The 14,160-nt window shown below is 42.1% G+C and overlaps 1 long non-coding RNA gene across 1 annotated transcript in view; it reads right to left on the bottom strand.

The window, feature by feature from the left end:
• Nucleotides 1-1,143: 1,143 nt before the first annotated feature.
• Nucleotides 1,144-14,160, bottom strand: part of LOC113910505 — a 37,309-nt gene continuing 24,292 nt past the window's right edge. The window contains exon 3 of the long non-coding RNA XR_003516066.1: nt 1,144-1,512. This is a non-coding gene — a long non-coding RNA (uncharacterized LOC113910505). The remainder of the gene's footprint in view (nt 1,513-14,160) is intronic.

Genomic DNA, 14,160 nt, shown 5'->3' with positions numbered 1-14,160 from the left:
CATACAGCCAGTAAATAGTGATGCCTATATTCACACTCCAAGCATCCAGGGTCAGAGTCTACACTCTTAAACACTACATACTGTTTCTTTCAAAATACGGAGGTTGATGGGTGCCTGGGTGGCTCCACCAGTTAAGCGTCCGACTCTTGATTTCAGCTCAGGTCATGATCTCAGGGTCGTGAGATCGAGCCCCAAGTCGGGCTCCATGCTGGGCATGGAGCCTGCTTAAGATTCCCTCTGTCTCTCTCCCTCTCTCCCTCCCGCCCCCCCACATGTTCTCACTCTCTCTCAATAAATAAATAAATAAATAAATAAATAAATAAATAAATAAATAAATAAAATAAAATAAAATAAAATAAAATAAAATACAGAGGTTGACAATAGCAGCCCCTGAGAGGTGAGGCTGTGGATCCGTTTTATGTTCCCATTTATGCTTTTCTAAGTTGTCCACATTCTCTATAGTGAATGCTTATTACATTTCTAATCAGGAAAAGATAATATTTTTACATCTTCCCTCTTTTACATGGCCTGCATTGCAGACAAAGTAAAAAAAAAAAAAAAAAAAAAAAAATCTCCTTACGGAGGAGCCTTTTAAATAAGCTGCTTTCTGGAGCTTCCAGGACGAGAGAAAATTGTTAGAATAAGGCAATTTGGCAAGCTTCTCTACTAAGAGACCACCTCTTTATAAGCCTACTCTCGCTCCTTCTTAAGCACTGTGTTTTCTTTCCCTCCCCCAAATCACAGGGTCTCTTGACCCATAGACCCACAAACCAAAGAAGACACAAGAAATGAAAGAGCAAGAAGTCAGGGCCGAATGCCCAGTCCTTGCACTCTTCCCGAGGATGAGGTTGGCCTCTGGGTAGAATGATTGTAAGACCTCTGAAACTTGGCCACATTTTAATAGCACAAGATAATTCCCCATCTAAACGGTAAGAAATACGGCCTTGAGATCAATACGGGGTGAATTAGTAGTCAACAGCGATCAAGTACAACAGAGAAAATATGATTCATTTCTCACAAGGGCTAAGATCTCCAACAGTTTATTGAAAAGCATCTGAAGATTGGGGAACTGAGCTGGGAGGAGTGCTTTAATTTAATCGACAAGTGAGTTTGTGGAGGAAGGCACAGACACTCGAAGGCTTTTGAGACTTTATTTCCTCTCTTTTTTTTTTTTTATTTTTTGCTGCGGTGGCAGTAACCTTATGGCTGCACTTCTTCGTGCAGCTGTTTCTGAAGCCCCCAGATCAGTCCCAGGCAGGCAAAGCAGCAAGCTCACACCTTACTGCATGAAAATGAAGTTTCCAGCTCAGCGTACCGGACAGTCATTAATCTAATTAACAATTACTCAGTAGCAATGAAGTTAAGAATGTCACATCTCATGGCATACTTTTAATTTCAGATGCGCTTCTGAATGTGATTTTTCTTGACATTTAACTGCCTCGCCGTATGTCTTTCTTCTCACAGAGAAATACAATTTATTCATCAAGGAGGCAGTTTCGTTTTCCTTGGGTGCTGGAGATATAAACAAATGTGGATTACCTTAATATGAAAAGTGATGGCCCTCGGCGTCCGCCTGAATATGAATGTTGAGAGGGATGGAGAAATCATTTTCCTCGGTGGATTTGGCTATTAAGTTGGGACGGCGAAAGGCTTGGATCTAAACCTCAGTGACATTACACAGCATTTTTGAAAATAAAAATTGATTTTTAAATAGTTTTAAACAGTGCTTATCGAATAAATTTCCCACCAAATATGTGTCCCTGTGCATGCATAGGAGGGGTTGGAAAGGAGACTTTATAAATCCAACACCCCTCCCACCCCTCACCCACTTCCTACCATTTTGGCAATTTAGCGGTGGAAGGTGGATGGCCTCAGTCACTGCAAAAGTTCTCCAGCAAGGCTTTTGAGATGATAGATTTGGAAGAGGGATGTGAAAGTCCATATACTTCCCCCCAGTGATTATCTTGAGTTCGGTGCCTTTCACATCAGTACCTAGGGGAGTCACTAAGTACAAACCTCAACTCTAATTCATTTTGATGTGTCATCCCCCAAACACTACCAAGTTATCAGATGTTTCCTCAGGGCAGTGTGTCATTTTCTAGAGAGAGAAGGAGGGTTTGGAGGTTAGAGAGGGAATCCGGAACTGACTTGGAGCACGCAAGTGAAAGACCGACGGATCCCAAACCAGCCAATGAAGTAGCCCCAAACTCTGCTGCCCTAATAGAGTTCAGAGCTGACCCACACATTGACCTAAGGGAAGATGTGTAGATGAACTCCCCAATAACAGACAGCAAATTCCAAGAATCCCTAAATGTTCTCCTATCCCAATTAAAGCTCAGCCCTTGCATTGCAAATCTATAGAAAGAATGGTCTGTCACCAAAATGGTTCAAGCTATGGCAAGTTACTCAGCATTCAAGTATCCCCAGATGGGGAGCCCGACCCCCAGCAGGGGAGTTCTTCAGTGCCCTGATATGTTTTACCTGCACACCTGCCAGGGAATAGGAAACTACCTGCTGGGCATGAAGCTGAGGGCGGAGATCACCAGAACACACAAAAATTCTATGAAAGAAACACCGTCCCCCTTTTAACGAGATAGCAAGTGAGTTTCAGATGAGTTAAATGTCACAGTAGAATCACTGAACAGATAAGTGGTAGAGACAAGATTCTAACCCAAGTGTGGCTGACTCATGCACATCTTCCTTCTACTTTACCAAGCAGCATGCAATCAGCATAAACTTTGCCTTGAACATCATCTTAATCATTTCTGATATCTGTAGTTGTTTCAGTCATAGCTCAGTTATCCAAAATATTTAGGAAATGGGGCATTCTGGTCAATTAAAAGTCTACCTGAGCAAATAGAGTCTAATGAAAATAACCAGATTGTCAACACCCGTTCATCAGCCAGCAGGGAGCTGCCCCTACTCCGCAATCATTACATATCCTATTTGCAACCTGCATTTCCTTTGATCATAACAGCTAATGATTTTATTGTAACTGTCGATACATCTTGTCTGCCCTGTTCTATTGTGAGTTCAGTCCCATAGGATAGGGTCTCTCTTGCCACATCTCATCCCCAGGGCATGGCATAGAGTAAGTCCTCAGGACAAATATGTATATGTATATGTGTATGGATATGTATATGTGTGTACATGTCCACATGCATGTGCACCGTGCATGTATATTATAGGCATATGTATAATGTATATGTGTATGTATATGCATATGTATGTGCATGTACATGTATATTACAGGTATATGTATAATGTATACATGCATGGATGTTATGCACTATATAGTGTGTTTATGACATATTGCCATATAGTATAGTATATGAAAATATTATATGATAAATATATAATATGTTATGTGTAATATAATATATGATGAATAATATAAAGAATGCTTACATCATTATATATATAGTAATATATAATACATTAATCTATGATACACTATATGGTATATTACAAGTCAAATATCTTACATTATGCATCAGGTATTACATATATATATAACATTATATATATTATTGCCTTATAATTTGATTATATAATATACCATATTACAATATACTATAATTCATATATAGTAATATAGTATATATTATATACTATAGGTATATAACCTACAGACATATATATAAAATATGATGGAATGAATGAATGAAAGCAGGACAGAGGGGCACCTGGGTGGCTCAGTCGATTAAGCGTCTGCCTTTGGCTCAGGTCATGATCTCAGGGTCCTGGGATCGAGCCCCCTGTCAGGCTCCCAGCTCAGTGGGGGAGCCTGCTTCTCCCTCTCCCTCTGCCGCTGCTCCTACTCATGCTCTTCCTCTCTCTCTCTCACTCATGTGCTCTCTTTCTCTCTCTCTCTCTCTCTCAAATTAATAAATAAATAATCTTTTTTTAGAAAAAGAAAGAAAGAAAGCACAACAGTCTGAGGTGGAAGTGGTGAAGAGCATAGCATTATTCCAAATGCGCACTGATCTGAGGATGTCCCCAGACACAGTTGACACCCAGGGTTTGAATTCAGATTCTATCTCTAACCAGCTATGCACCTGTGGGCAAATCCCTTCGTCACCTGAGCCCAGGTAAAATGAGGTCAACTATACTGAGTTAGCATTTGTTGACATTTCCTATGTAGCAGGCACAGTGCTAAGCACTTTGCACCTCCAAACTTAATTAACCTGCCAATTACCCAATTTGTCAGGTACTATTTCGGGGCCCATTTAGAGGTGAGGAATTTAAGGCACAGTGATGGTAAAGAATTTGCTGAAGGTCACACAGCTAGAACAGGATAGGCATTCTGGCTCCAGGACCGGCTTGCTTAATTCTATAGCAGGGACTCAATGAAGACGGTGAATACAAAGCATTTCACCCAGCACCCAGCATGTACTAAGCACTCAGTAAATGCTAGCTAGCCAGCCTTTGCCCTCCCCCTTTTAAGGACGACAACCTCTGGCTTAATCACATGGGCTGTTAAAACTTGACAATATATTTATTTGCCTTATAAAAAATGGAAGAAGAAATCAGCTTGCATAGATTTTATTTCCAAACTATCTATAAATAATAAGTTAAGGAAAACTTGCCTTTCTTATTTAAAGGTCTAATTTAGATTCTTTATCAAAATGATTTAAAATGCCTTTCACTGGGAAACCATATTTCAAAGACTTTATTTATTAGACTTCTTGAAAGTGTGTTTTTAATGCACATTCTGACTTTTTGCCAAACCTCTTCTCTGAAACAGTAAAATTAGAGCCGCCCCCTCTTTAAAGAGTTATATTTATTAGATTTTTACATATTGATACAGTACAATCTATAAAAATAAATCTGAGAATTGGCACATAAATCTTCCACTCTCCCACCATTCTTTACATCCAGAGTCTCGACTGTAATATCCCTCTGATAAACATTCAGGGAAGTCTTGGAGCAAGGAGTTCTTTTCACAAAAATCAGAACTGCATCTTCAAGTGTAACTTTCCATCTCATCGCCGTGGCTCCACTTGGGGCCAGAGTGGCTGTGTGTGTTTTATCGGACACTGATAATTAAATGTAATTACCTTTTAAGCCTAAACAGCTGTGAACTCTGCAAAAATGTGAAGGACTCGTAAGCCAAGTCCTAAACCAATGTTTCAACCTCTTGGGAAAATGCCAGAAGAAAGTTACCATTGTGTATCTTTACCTGCTGGACCCTTCAAAACCTCTCTTCTTTTTTATTTAAATGAAAGACAATGATTTCAAAAGAAGACGCCTATTTCTAAAACACTGGTGGTCAGATTCTGAGTTATTTCAAATAACGCACATGTTGCAAAAATCACTGGAGTGATTTTGAACATGAGACTTTCTTTCTTTATAATTCAAAGGTGTCTATGGTGATACATAGTGGACACCGATAGGGATACTCAGGGGCGCTGATAGCTATCACATTTTATATATGGGTTACCTGTTTGACAGCATAGAGGTAAGAAATTCTAGTAATAAGTAAAATCTCAGGCCTCCCTTTTCCAAGATAGGAACATTTTAATCTTCAAAGTATTGAGGATTATAAGTGCAGGCATTATATCTTCCTTTGCACAGACCCATGAATTAGTCTGTCTTGCATGGGGTTCCAGGTGCACTTATCAAACAAGGACAAATTAAAAAATGACAACTTTTGTCATCTAATTTGACTGTCTGTATTGAAATACGAAGAGTCAAATTTTGCACCACCCTGGTTACGGACTGAATGTTCGTGTCCCTGTCTTCACCCAAAGCTCCTATGCTGAAGCCTTAACCCGCGATGTGATAATATTTGGAAATGGGTTTTTTGAGAAGTACTTAGGTCTAAATGAGATTGTGAAGTTGGGACCCTCATGATGGGATTCGTGAGTGCCCTTAGAGGAAGAGGAAGAGAAAGAGAGAGAGAGATCTCTCTCCAGGTACATGCACCAAGGAAAGACCGTGGGGGGAGGGGAGCAGACAGCCGGCTGTGTGTAAACCAGGAAGAGAGGTCTCGCCAGAACCCAACCATTCAGGCACCCTGAACATGGACTTCCCAGCCTCTAGAACTGTGAGAAATAAATGTCTATTGTTTAAACCACTCGGTCTGTGGTATTTTGTTATAGCAGCCCAAGCTGAGAAAACCATCAAAATCAGTGTTCTTTGAAAAATGAAAATAAAGATGTGCCAGCATCCATGCCTTGATGAATGCCCACAGCCTCTTGCTTTCCTGGTCCTATGTCCCCTTCCATCTTTCCACCTCTGCCAATCCCAACAGTCATGCTCTCCCGATGGCCATGTGTTGGGGTCCAAACCTCTGAACACAGCATCCCAAACTTTTTCTAATTGGGCCCTACTGATTTCTCCAGCTGCCTCTCCAGGGGATCACACCTCTAACCGACACGCCTCACCTTGGCCTGCCCACCATCTACTGCTTTTTTATAGCCGAAAAAGATCCTGGTTTTCCACTGGTTCCAGCCCCACCTGTGCACCCTAACCTTGACCCATCTTGATCCAAATGTTTTGTTGATGCAGATTATTCTGTGGATCTAGGGTGAAGTATGTCCCTCAGGCTGGGTGCATATCATCTAATACAATCAATTGGGAGGGAGGTAGACAGGAGGGGTGGGGAGGGCAGGAGGAAAGAAGAAAAGGAGGTGGGTTCAGTCAGGGCCTCCTACACATCTCATCCGCTGCCTCCACTCATGTGCCCTTTGGGACTTAGAGGGACGCTCTGAACAAGAGACAACACCAGGGCCATCCAGGGCTTGAGCACGACTGAGATATTCTTGCCATTTTGAGTAAAAGGAAGGGGGGGGACCTAAAATTTCTTATGAACATACTACGTGCTTTACCTACTTTAACATATTCATTTTCCATTGCAACCCTGAAAGGTAGATTCAAAACAAAACAACACAAAACAAAACCCTTCTTTTACAGGTAAGCAAAAGAAGGCCCAGAAGTCTTGGTCATAAAAGAATTTAGACCAGGATTTGAATCCAGACCTTTTTGGGTTCAATCAACTTTTTCTGTTGTTGTTTGTTTTTAGTAGGAGTAGCTACCATGAAAACCATTCAGCCCAGGCACTGAGGTCCCCGGAATGTTAAGACCTGATTAGTGTCTTCTAGTGGCTTCCAGTTTGGGAGAATGGAGGACACCTGTAAACACAATAAAGCAATAAAGGATAAACAATATGCAATAAACCATCCCTATTGTTCACTTGTCTACACTGCCTGAGACCCATTCATTGAGCATCTACTAAATGCCAAGTACTATCTAGTGACTTTCCCCTCCCTAGACCTCGCAGAATTCTGTGGGATCAGTATTATCAGTATTACATGTATTTTGCAGAAAGCAGTTTTATTACCACATCCGCGTTTCCTCAGCTGGTACAAGGAGGAAGGCTTAAGCCACATTTCAGAAGCTCATTCAAAAATGGACTCCATGTTAGAATGTTTCGTTCACAGATAATTGTGTATATACCTTATTTATTCACTGCGGCATAAATTCATCTAAAGGGTCCCGTGGTCAGGGACCTGGGATGGAATTTAGATCCACAAGATCTTAGACACATCCAGTGTCTTCAAGCTGTTTTCCAGTTTCGCAGTTATTGGCCATAAGGAGCGGAAGGACACCGAGGAATAAATCCAGCCACCACGAGCCCTGTCTCTGCTGTAGCAGCTAGGACAAATATCACCACCTTCTGCTTACACAGTGCTGGGGCTTGACGACCCTACACATCAGCCTCCCCAAGAGTATTCCACTGGTCAGTCATACGGTCCAAGAGTTACTATGAGATACGTTTAGTGGGTCTACACAAAATCTGTCTTAGCACAATTCTGTCCTTCCAAAGAGTTTCGAAAAAGAGAGAGAAGAAAGAAAGATTGTATTTGTACAAATCTGTGTCTGCAAGTCCTGAAAAGAAGTCAGAGCCAAAGAACAAGAGAAGAAGCAACACTCAGGAGGTAGGGATTTTGACATTGGAAGACCTGTGAGAAGCCAACAAGGTCAGGGGGACAGAACCCAGTGAGGAACGTTCACTCACTTGGCAAGGCAGTCCTGAGGGGGACGCCGTGGGAAGGTAAATGGCCAGATTCACAGGGAGAAAAGAAGCCTCTGGGTGAGTACCTGGATTTGTAGATGATTAATTTATTTATTGCTTCTCATCTTTTTGCTATTTCTAAGGGCCGAGAATTGCATCATTCTGGTATCTCAGGTCTCTCTATCTCTTTTTTTCTTTCTCTCTCCCTCTCTCACTGTTAGGCAGTAGAATGGATTCTGTGCTGAAAAGTTATGATTAGCTTGGTAATAGAGTATTTCTAAAGCACTGTTTTTCTGTTTTACCTTTATATTTTTTCTCCCTGTGATTGTCCTATAAATTAATTTTTTACTTGGAAGTTCTATAGATGCCATTAAAGTGACTATTCCCCTGAGTGAATTATTTTGATCATAGCAATCCATGTCTTCCTTGATTCTTGAGAACAATCCTATCGCTGTAGAAAGCATGCCTCAGACCATTTTCCTTGGACTCTGGAGTCAACGTGAGTGGCTTAACTCTGGGACTACCTGAGTCTAAGAGTTTCTGACATGGATATTATTTATAGGGCCTGGTTTGATAGGGAGAAAAGACTCACACTATGGATAGTGCTCTTCACATATCATCCAGCGGATACTGTGATCTGATGAGGAATCAGGGGTTTGCTTTCCATTTGGACACTCCCCAGGGTTCCACAACACATTATACCAAGGAATTATCTACAGCAAATTCTCTTTACTACTAAAGCAAGCCAGATCTTTAGAAGGAAAATTGGCCTTATGCTTAAAATATGGTTTTGAAACTAAATTTGCCCTCATGATAGCCTATAACATGGCCCCCAAAGGTCCCTGTTCCCTGGTATACACAATCTTGTGTAAACCCTTCCCTTGAGTATGTGCTGGACCTAGTGACTAACTTCTAATGAATAGCATGTGGCAAAAGCAATGTACAAAGGTACTCATGTGTCTAGAGGTAGACACCATCAGTTCCTCACAAGTGGCTAGCCAGGGATTGGGGGCTTCATGTTGATCACAACATGGCAGCTTATTTTCCAGAGAAAGAACAAACCAAGCGAGAAAGATAACACATCAAAGATGAGTCAAAGCTGCACTTTCTGAAGGGAGCAACGTCAAAGAATTTGTGGACCTAAACAGTACCCTAGCCCCAATCTAACTGGGTTAGCAGGAAATCCTTCCATTATTCGGGCCACGTTTGCTCTTCCAAGTTCACTTCAGAATCCATGGAACTTACTTGGTTCTATTGAAAGAGGAGAAAAGCCTCTAATCTGTAAAACTATCCTGGGCATTGAAGCAGAAGAGATGACATTCTAGACTTAGCATGTCTCTCCTCAGTGGACAAGTTCTTCTCTGCCCACTGTTGCCAACAAAGGTTTTACACCCTACACTTGTGTTCTCCGTTCATTTCAAGCTCTGTCCTGTTCACAAATACTGTCATTTCAAAGCCAAGGCATGCTGGTCCACAAATCACCCCTCTGCTTTGGAGTAAGAAGCCCAGAAAACAGTCAGGTATACTCAGAAATTACTTGATCACCCTGGTTATACGCACACATTCTTATCTTATTTCCCCAATGAGTTAGATAATCAAAAACTTCATCCTGTTAGATCTTAGAAGCCCCCTTTTTCTCCCCCTCATGTTTCTTCAACCAAAATAGAATCTTGGAAGTTATTGTTCCTTTTCATTCTTCTCTGCTTCTTTAAGACCTCTCCAAGAAAGGTCAAGTGCACACAGTATCTATTTCAAAGGATTTAAAATTATATCTCAAAGGGCAATTCAGCCAATTATTATTTTAAAGTACACCCTTTCTTAGAGAAATATCAGTCTGTATAGAATTTCCTCTGAGAAATGCAAATGTGGGGGAAGACTTTTTCTCCAACCTTGAAACTTTTCGAATCATTTTATTTATTTTTAAACATTTGATTTTTTAAGTAATCTCTACACCCAACACAAGGCTTGAATTTATAACCCTGAGATCAAGAGTCACATGCTCTACCAACTGAGCCAGACAGGCACCCCAAAACTTTTTGAGTCATTTTAAAATAAAGGGTAGACGTGTGGCTTGTGAATCTGGGGTTACTAGTCTTAGTTTGCAGTGCTCACCTGAAATTGGTGAACTTGAACTTTCCTATGGGCAGCTGCTTCATTCAGATATGGTCATGTCTGAGCCGCAGACCCAGGATTTCTGTGGTTGACACCTTATAGATTAGTTTAGGACTCCCATTTGACCAGCTAAGGAAGCAAATTCAGAAATACAGTACTCAGGCTTTGAGCAGAGGGAGGGTATTTTTCTAAGGATCTCTTCATTGCATAAAGAGACCAGAAATGGACCCCAAAGTTAGCATCTGTGGTGATATGTTAATGTCAGTGACAAATAAGACAAGTCGTATTTGGTCGATATGCTGAAATATTCCCTTGGTCACCTTTCTCATGCAAATGCACAGGCTGGCTCATTATGTCATCATCCTTATTGTATTTTTTTAACCTGCAACTTACTAGCTTTAAACTGCCTAAAAGGAGCCCCCAAATTATATTATAAGCAACTGAGCAAAAGCGCTCGAGGGACTTAAAGTGTGTGAGCCTAATACCTTACTAGCGACTTTAAGGAATAACTGAAGCGAATGTACTAGAACTGCACTTACTACTTTTTCATAATGGGATGGACTAAATTACCCATTATATAGGAATCACACATAAAAGCCTTCCTCTACATCAAGTGATAGATCAAAGGAAGGGAAGACGAGTGGTCTACAGGCAAGAACCACACCTCCCGAATTCTGAGACCAGGAGTGAGCAGTCTGCATTTTAACTACCTCTCCTTGACATGAAACAGTCTTCATGTGTCTCCCACTGAGGAAAGTCAGGTAGGCTCAGCTACAAAGATTTTCTTCCTTTGCTCCCCCACCCCCCTGTTTCCTTTACCATTCCAGCGGAAGGATGACAGGTCCCTGACCGGGCTCAGGTGAATCTAATTTAAAATCTGGACTTGGCGTGTCCCTCCCATCCGAGCCTTGCAGGGAGGGTGTCTGTCAGCCTCACAGCAAGGGTCCCTGGCATATTTACGGTTTCAGTGACGGCCTGCTCAGTCCCACCGCAGCTGTAGTTGCCCCCTTGTCCCACCCCCATCTGCATGGAAACTACCCAACCAGATATTCTGACTTCCAGTGACAGATGAAAGCACGCTGTGTCCTCCTGTCACCCTGCTGCCCTCATCCCCGGTTTTCAAGAGTATTGAGGGGCCATCAAAGTGTCATTCCAACAATCATCCTGCAGTTGTGCTACCAGTTTATCAGTATTCTGAAGAAGCCATTCGTTCATTTCCTCACTTGTTCTACAGACGTGACCAAGGGACTACTATGGCCAGTCACGCTCCTCGTCACTGACACACAATCACAAACACTTGCCACCTCATCCGTGAGCCCTGGAGTTCACTTTTCTCATGCCTTCCGTGCGGGTAGCGTTTTGTCCTGTGATTATTAATTTCTGAGACGTGGACGTGAAATGGCAACCAGGTCTCTGCTAAGGAATTCTTTTGCTGAGGATTTCTTTTGCAGATACCCAAGGCCTAACCTACTGCCGGACTTGCCCAGGGTATATACACATCACCCCTGAGACAGGAAGATGTGGTTGAACTATCAAGGCTCCTGGGCTGGAAGCCAAGAGAGGCATCAGACACATCCCCCATCGGACACGTCTTCAGGGCCCAGTTATATGTCAGCCCAGAGCCCACAGCTCTGGACACAGAAAGATGAACCAGTCACACAGGCCCCAGTTCTCAGAGGACTGACAGTCTAGGTTGTACTGGAATGGGGAGAACAGATAAATAATTAAAAAACATTCTTAGGAGGAAACTGGGTGGCTCAGTGGGTTAAGCATTTGACTCTTGATCTCCATTCAGGTCATGATCTCAGGGTCGTGGGATCAAGCCTCACGTTGGGCTCCATGCTCAGCTCAGAGTCTGTTTGTCTTTCTCCCTCTTCTCCTCCCCTACTCGCTCTCTCTCTCTCAAATAAATAAATAAAAACCCAAAACAACAACAAGAACAACATTCCTAGATGAGGTTCGTGCAGGTAACAATAAATGCTATAAAAATAATGAAGAAAGGAAAGGAAGTTTGGCTGCTAGGCCCAGCTCTTTACCCCTTTGCCCTCAGTTTCCTCATATAAAAAATGGGCATGATTCTGGATAATCCTCATGGTACCTTCCCCTGCACCTAGAACACACAGCCCAATCTGTACCAACTGCCCAACTCCACCTGTCTGCTTCTTTACTGCACTTCTCCGAACTCTCCAACCTGTCCACGTGTCTGACCACTCTGTTCCCAGCCAGGAATATACACATGACTGCTCACATTTGGGGAGCACTTAGAAGTTACCAAGAGCTTTTTCACATTTAATACGCATAAAAATCTGGTCAGATGTTGTTCTTCCCCTTTTACAGATAAAAACATTCAAGGCTCAGGGAAGTGAAAGAATCTGATGAAGATTTGAGAAGAAGAAATAAGAAACTAAGCTGAATTTAAAAACGAGGTCTTCTACCTCCAAATTCCACACTTGTATATATTACTGATCAGAACAGAACTGAGAAGGAAGGAAACAAGAGCCCTGGTGCTTAGTCCCTAGGTGACCGTGGGCATCAGCAGCAGAGCTGGATTCCTGAATTAAAACTTAACTCTTAATCGCTTTTAATACATACACATTCTCTCTTTTTTTATTCATTAATAAATGTTATAAAGAATAATTAATAAACACCACAAAGGCAAAAGGCCCAGGAGGATGCTGTAGGACTCAGCCCTCCAGGAAGCAAGCCTAGGCAATCCTGCTTCCACAACGGACTCCCAGACCCTCTGTCAGTTCTGGGTTCCGTGGCCTGTGGAAACTTATCCAGCTTGTGCTCATGAACCAACCAAGTGCTGCATGCCGTGGGGGGGTAGTCTGGAGAGACAGAGACACCGTGGGTGAGCAAGTATTAGAATCTTCCCAGCAACATCCCATGGACCGGAAGTGAAACCAGATGTGAAACCAAAGCCTCCTGTCTTCAAAGCGTGACTTCTCTTCCAGCTACTCCCATTAACACCAGGTGCCCGCCCCCCACAGTGACCACTTCTGGCCAGGAGTCTCTGAGAGCCTACAGAGAGAGACGAAGGCCAGGAGCTAGAGGTGAGCCCTCTAACAATCCGAGGTTTGCTTCCCACACATGATCAATCCAAATCAAAGTCCTCAGGAGATTATCAGGCCAGTTCTCCTCCTCCTCCTCCTCCTCCTCCTCCTTCTTCGTCTTCATCTTCGTTGTCTTCTTCTTCTACTTCTTCTTCTTCTTTCTTCTTCTTCTTCTTCTTTCTTCTTCTTCTTCTTCTTCTTCTTCTTCTTCTTCTTCTTCTTCTTCTTCTTCTTCTTCTTCTTCTTCTTTCTTCTTCTTCTTCTTTCTTCTTCTTCTTTCTTCTTCTTCTTCTTCCTTCCTCTTCTTATTTCTTCTTCTTCTTCTTCTTCTTCTTCTTCTTCTTCTTCTTCTTCTTCTTCTTCTTATTCTTATTCTTATTCTTATTCTTATTCTTATTCTTCTACCCCTAATCCAAGTTCAGAGATAGAAGATCATCACAAGTTTCTCTACAGGAGTCACAAATCAATAGATGCTGCATGTTGAACATTTATTAATGAATAAAAAAGAGAGAATGTGAACTTATTAAAAGTGATTAAGAGTTAAGTTTTTTTTATTTATTTTTATTTATCTGTTTGAGAGAGAGAGAGAGAATGAGCAGGGGGAGGGGCAGAGAGAGAGGGAGAACAGACTCCCCAGTGAGCAAGGAGCCCAACATGGGGCTTGATCCTGGAATCCCAAGATCATGAACCTGAGCCAAAGACAGACGCTTCACTGACTGAGCCACCCAGGCACCCCAAGAGTTAAGTCTTAATAACATAGCTAACTACTAGATAGCTAGAGAAAAGAATAATTTTTTGTTTTGTTCCCTTTGGATCAAGTTGGTTTCAATGCTTTTTACATGCCCACTGGGCGGATCACACTGCCATCCCAATATGTCAACCTTATCCTCATAGTCAACATAATCCTCATGCCCGTGTTGGGAGTTTTGTCTTATTCTCTACATTTCACAGACGAGGCACCTCGATGCATCC

This window comes from Zalophus californianus, chromosome 6 (assembly GCF_009762305.2).
Source record: "Zalophus californianus isolate mZalCal1 chromosome 6, mZalCal1.pri.v2, whole genome shotgun sequence".
NCBI classification, from domain to species: Eukaryota; Metazoa; Chordata; class Mammalia; order Carnivora; family Otariidae; genus Zalophus; species Zalophus californianus.
Note: the sequence above shows the minus strand (reverse complement) of the source record. Positions and strands in the feature narration are given on the sequence as shown.